A 6,000-nucleotide genomic window follows, 5' to 3' on the forward strand; every position below is an offset into this window, starting at 1 on the left:
CGTATACCTAAGTATACCTGCATATATACAATTGAGTGATTCTTATTTAAATTATTAAAATGCCTTCCTTAATCATGCGTGTTTTTCATGTAATATCTTATAAATACCAAATATTTTCCACTAATACTATTTTCTATATTTTATATTACTAGTCTGTATTTTTTTGATTTCTCTCTGTGGAATGACGTCAAGTAAATAATATCATCAGCGTTTGTCGCTCATTAATGGATCGAACAGAACGTAGGGTGCAAAACCACCCCTGAGTCCCTTGCAACTTGCCATTTAATTTGGCTTAATTTAATTTTTACTGGTAGCTACCAGAAACTGCTACAGCGGCAGTTTTGCCAAATTCACAGCGATTGTGATTTGACAATTGTGGGAATATGTGTTGGGACAATATTGAATCTGTCATTTCATACCACCCCGGGTTGCATATTCTTATGTTCCATGAGCATTTCACCGACTTTGTATTGAAACATGTGCAATGATGCATGGCCACTTTATGAGGGAACACCATTAGAAGCGCACATCATCATCGATGGGTTGCAATAATTGATATCTGTTTAGTCACTATTTGATTTCTGATCTGCGATCACCCACCCCAAGGGGCGAAAAAGGTCGCTCAACATTAACCGTTAATTGTTTTGGGTCAACTTAGAGCACATATTTACCCAGGATTGGTCATAGAATGAAGTGCATTTGCAATGGGAAATTTAGGGAGATTTAAGCGTGGGAATTGGAAATCGATGGACTTGCTCTAATGGAACCTTTTATGACTTACTCATTGATTTCAGGTGTGATCAAAACCGGCAATGTGTGACTGCCTACATGGGAAAATATCAGAAATATTAAAAAAAGGAAGTTAAATGTTATGTTAGTGATTCTAATGATTTCTGTTTTATCATGGGAACCTTTAAACGCCATCCATTTGGGCTGGGGACTTGTGGGAACTGGTTGGTTAATTTACTAACTGAGACAATTTAAAACAATTGAGTTACTTTTCCTACATTTGGGCAAATACTATGGCTTAGTATCGAGAGCCATCAAAAATGGATCAATCAAATTGATTTTCTGGACTTGATTGCCAGTCCGTTTCTTGGCCCCAAACCATTTTTTGCCAGCCTGAATCCATAAAATTAGCACTAAATATTGTTCGCTTGCTGAGCTCATTAAAGGCCGAATCTATGCATGCAATTTGCGGCTAATGTCTTAAACCCTAGTCCCAAAGATGGGAGGGCCAGGGCCATGGCCAGCCAGCCAGCCAGTCAGTCCGTCAGTTTAAATGGCCCATCTGAAAGCCGAGACCATTACAGGCCATTACAAAAAGGAGTTCGAACGACGAAGAAATGTTAAAAGCAAGTCCAAACTAATTTCAAGCACCCTCAGGTGATGAAGACAATTAAATATTCGTGATTTAACGATCACTTTGCAATGCTCCAAACTGTCAGGCAGAGTCGGGCCTGCTCAGACGTTCCGAGTCCCATTCCGCCAAATGTAAATGACTTCGAGACGGACGATGGAGCCCTAGCTAAAATTTCTAGCGGCCAAGATAAAGATCACACAGTGGACCTGGCCAAAAAGAACTAAAGCAGCCTCTTTTCTCCCTTGTTTTGTTTTAATTTTTTTTCGGTTCCCCGTGCTCATCACGAATTTTCCAGCGAGCCAAGAGGAGCAAGCAAACTGAAACAGGTTATGGCCAGTTTGCAGCTTTGTTGTTGCCAATTTGCCTATCAACAAGCGATCGATTAAGTACGCCTACCAAGCCGCAGTTCGGGATTTGGGATTTGGGAAGGCTAACGTTTCGTCTGCATACAGCCAATATTGGTCACAAAGTCAAAATGTTAATAAATGCAGTCGGTCCGCAGCTGAATCTAAATCTGAAGCCGGCCTGAAACCGCAAGGCGGCTTCCCTGGCCGGCGGATTCTGATTTCGAGACGACCCACCCACCCACAAGTAGAGAGTGGTCAAGTTAAAGCTGCCGATGCTGCGGCAGCAGATTCCAATCAGGTGTAATAATTCTTATTGGCAACGCTTCGCCGAGAAGACTTTCTTTTAATATGCCCCGGCGACTGAAGACCGGCTGGCGATGGACTCGTGATCCGAAAGCGGGAGTAAATAGTTCTGGAAAAACAACTTTTTTTGGATAAAATATTTAAGGATTTTAAATTGAATTTAAATACAAGCTAACTTTTATAATGAAGTAAATAATTTGGGATAGGCATATGCTCTCACAGTCTCATAAAGTTAGAGCTGAGATTAAGATTTCCATAAAATTAAAACGAGACAAGCTTTTAATGGCACTTCCTGTGCCCTTTTCGGCAACGTGCCCTTTTAAAATACATTAATATCATGACTAGTTTCTGGTAACTCAACACCTAATACTATTAATTAATTTTTATGGCTATGGCAAAGGCCAATATCTGAATGTAGTGTGACGATTTGATTTTTAAAAAACCATAAAATTTGCTAATAATTTAAATGGCTACTTAAATGGATTTTAATTACCATAGGAACCTGCAGAACGCTGGTCACGAGTCCATCTCCTTGGCCGTCGTTTACTGTTAGACGCAGAAGAGTTTGAATTGGAGTTCTCTCTTTCTCTCTGCGCACTTCACGATTTTTGATTGATCGTGCATACTAAACTATAAATCCATCGTGATACATTGGGGCGATCAGGCGAGCCAAGTCTGACGTTCCAAGCTCTCGAATGGAGCGGGGGGCAATGGTTTGGATATATGCAGGTAGGTGGGTAGGTGGTGGTGGAGGGGTTTGAGCTGGGGCTAGTCTCCCGATCGGGAAAGACCCATTTTCATATTAGCAGAGCACACACATCGAGGGCTCTGCAAATTTGTGGCATCAATCAGAGGCGGCTAATGCAGGCCGTTAATCGTTTCGTTTCTCAGTCGACTGCACTTTGCCTAATTTTGGGTGCGTTTTTATCGCACACAGCTGCTGGAAGAGTTTTATTGGGCATAAATATCTTTGGGGTACAACTAATTAGTGGGTGTTTGTCCCAGGCAAGGTGTCCCAGCGCCCCCATCACATCCCTCAAGCGGATCGGATGGGGTGGAGCAATGATGTTAAATCAATTCCCCCAGCGATGTCGCACTTAACTTTCCCCCTTTTCTCGCTAGGTATTTTTGGCGCTGCCTCTGAAAAATTATTGAAATTTTTATACCGACAGTGGGCTCTGCGTCGTCCGTCGTCTATTTCGATGTCTGGCCTGGCATTAAATGCGATTAAATTGATTCCCCAGCAAATGCCATCAAATCGCAGCGTTTGACTTTGATTTTATATCTCTTTCATCGCCGGAGGCTTTGTCACCTTTCGCCCGAGTTCTCCAGAAATTGGGGATTCTCAGAGCACAGACCTCCCTTCCGCTGACGGATTGTCCCGTGCAAGAAGTTTTACTGCATTTTGAGAGTAAATCTGTGGCCGTCGTAAAAGTTGTTTTTATTCTTTTAGTATCCCTGCACCGACTACAAAATCCCCCTTGCGATTGCCCGTTTTATGTGTGTCGCACTAAGCCAAATTCAGCGATTATGGGCCATCATGGGTGTGTTTGCAGCTAACAAAACATAACATATCGATTGATATGGGGAAATAACACTTGGACCGGCTAAGCCCCGTTGAAAACATGACGTTTATGTCCTCTAAGACTGGAAAATGGGATGCCGATGCCTGTTACAGAAAATTATTTTGTAAATACTAGTCTTCTTCACTTTTGAATAGGGATTTGGGAAGCTTTTTCTTTGGAATCCAAAAAAAGTATACGAAATTTAATTACTTGTGTTAATAAAAGGGATTTCGTTTTTGATATCAATTAAGTATGCTGCTGTTTAGGCAAATAACATTATTAATTTTTTATTAAACAATTTTTAATATTATTATTATTAAACAAAGCATGGAATGGAATATATATTTGTAAATATAATATAAATATAAATAATTCTCCAAATTAGACTAACAAACTGTATTATAATTCCTACAAGCGTTTAGGTGTTCCTTAATCCATACCATTAAATCTACTTTTGGACTTGAATCATCTACCCGTTGTCGCTCATTTTCCTGCATTTTCCTCAACCAAACTTTCATCTGCTGGATATCCACTGACAGGCTCATTTGTTGCTGGTGAGCCCTGTCTCCCCAAGTTTATGCCGTAACTTCCAAAATCCGGGCCTCATTAGCCCGCCTAAGGCAGTGATAGCTGCCAACAAGTGTGTTGCTTCCCGATCCCCACTCCCGATGACAATAGCTTTCAAATGTTTCTAATTAAAAAACCGAGCCCAGGGAGAACACCACAATGCCAAGGTACAAGATCGTCCGAAGTCATGATGATGGTCTATTTTTGGTGCCAGCATATCCATATCCAGCTGCCGGAAAACTCGCTACTCCGGGCGCTTAACTCGCCGTGAAGTGTAATGTGACCGTGGCGGGAGGAGCCGCCTTTTTTCCTCTAATCATAAGCATTTGGCTATGATTTAGTGCCGCCCAGACTGCGACACGTGTTCCGTGAAACTGAGGGGAGTACGGGCACTCGATACCAAGGGTCGGCATCCTTTCAAGCTGATTTTTCACACGCCCGGCCCAATTCCACGTGAGATTTTTCGATGAGGCGTTCAGTCCTCCTCCTACCGCAGGGCATTATAATAATGTTTAGCTCGGGGCAATTTTTTGGGGTTTTCCGTAATTCAATAACTCACTTTGCTGCATTCGGGTGTTTTTTTTTGGCGCCCCCAAGTTCACATAAATTGAGTTGCTTTAATACATTGTATTTAATACAGTGGCCTCTGGGACATTAAATGCATATTTTATGAGGGCATGGAAAGATACTAAAGATACTTTCCTGTTTTTATAAATTATTTTCTACTCTTTTTTAACTAAGTAGCAAAGAGAGGGAAATGCGTTTAAGGAACATATTTAAATAAAATTTTTGTTGTTATAAAAGCAAATAGTATTGCTTCTTAAAGTCTATAAAAAAACGGAAAATATTTTTAACAAATACCTGGCATTAGCAATAGTTTATCACTTTCATCATATATACAACTGCTGCTTTGAAGTAACCACTGTATTTAGTTGTACTCCCTTATCAACCCCACGCAATTCCAATTACCAACGAGTTGGCTGGTTAATTCTGTTTGCATTCGGCGGCGCCCGGTAAATTAACCCCTTCGCGGAGTCTGGTGGCACACTTTCGCCCTAAACAGCGACATAATTACCACGGCACTTCACACAGTTAATTGCCAGACCAGTCTAGGCATATGTATATATATAGATACATATATATAGTACACCCCGCCTTCAAAGTTAAAGGGTTTCGCTTCATTGTTTCCATTTGGCTGCCAGCGGGCTGTTGAATCGCCTTTATATGAACCGATGGTCTGTGTTTTTGTTGATTTTAGCAACTTTATTGACGTTTAACACGTCGAGTGGTCGCGAGGGTGCTGCTGGTTCATAAATGAGTTAACAACAGATGTTTACATCATTTGTATTGCGTCCATAAATGTTAACCCTCTAGAATGATTTTAAATGGGGCTGTGGAGTGCAGAAGAATGGCAGTTAAGTTGTAAGCTGCATTACTTCGCAATTGAAATAGCCAAAGAAAAAAAGTATCTACAAGAGACTTGTTTGTTTTACTATCTGTCTTTGATCGGCGTAACCAGAATCGCAAGTTCTCACGTTGCTTTTGGCCAAGGCAAAGCAATTAAAATAAACCAATAATCGATTGCATTTAGCAGACCTAGCCCAGCCAAAACGTGCATTTAATTGAGGCTGGTAGCAGATTATATAAAATTATATTTTAAATCAAACAGCAAATAACGGAAACCGGCCAAAAAATAGCCCACTGCCAAACAATTTAAGCCACCCACTCGAAGCGAAGGACGTGGCAGTTGCAACTGCGGCGCCAGGGGCCAGATTATAACGATCTCTCAGTCTCCGAAACCCAGAAAGCTCAAGAAATCACCGTAAAGCGGGCAGACAGCCAGCCAGCCAGGCAG

The sequence above is a fragment of the Drosophila mauritiana genome, chromosome 2L (assembly GCF_004382145.1).
Source record: "Drosophila mauritiana strain mau12 chromosome 2L, ASM438214v1, whole genome shotgun sequence".
Classification (NCBI taxonomy): domain Eukaryota; kingdom Metazoa; phylum Arthropoda; class Insecta; order Diptera; family Drosophilidae; genus Drosophila; species Drosophila mauritiana.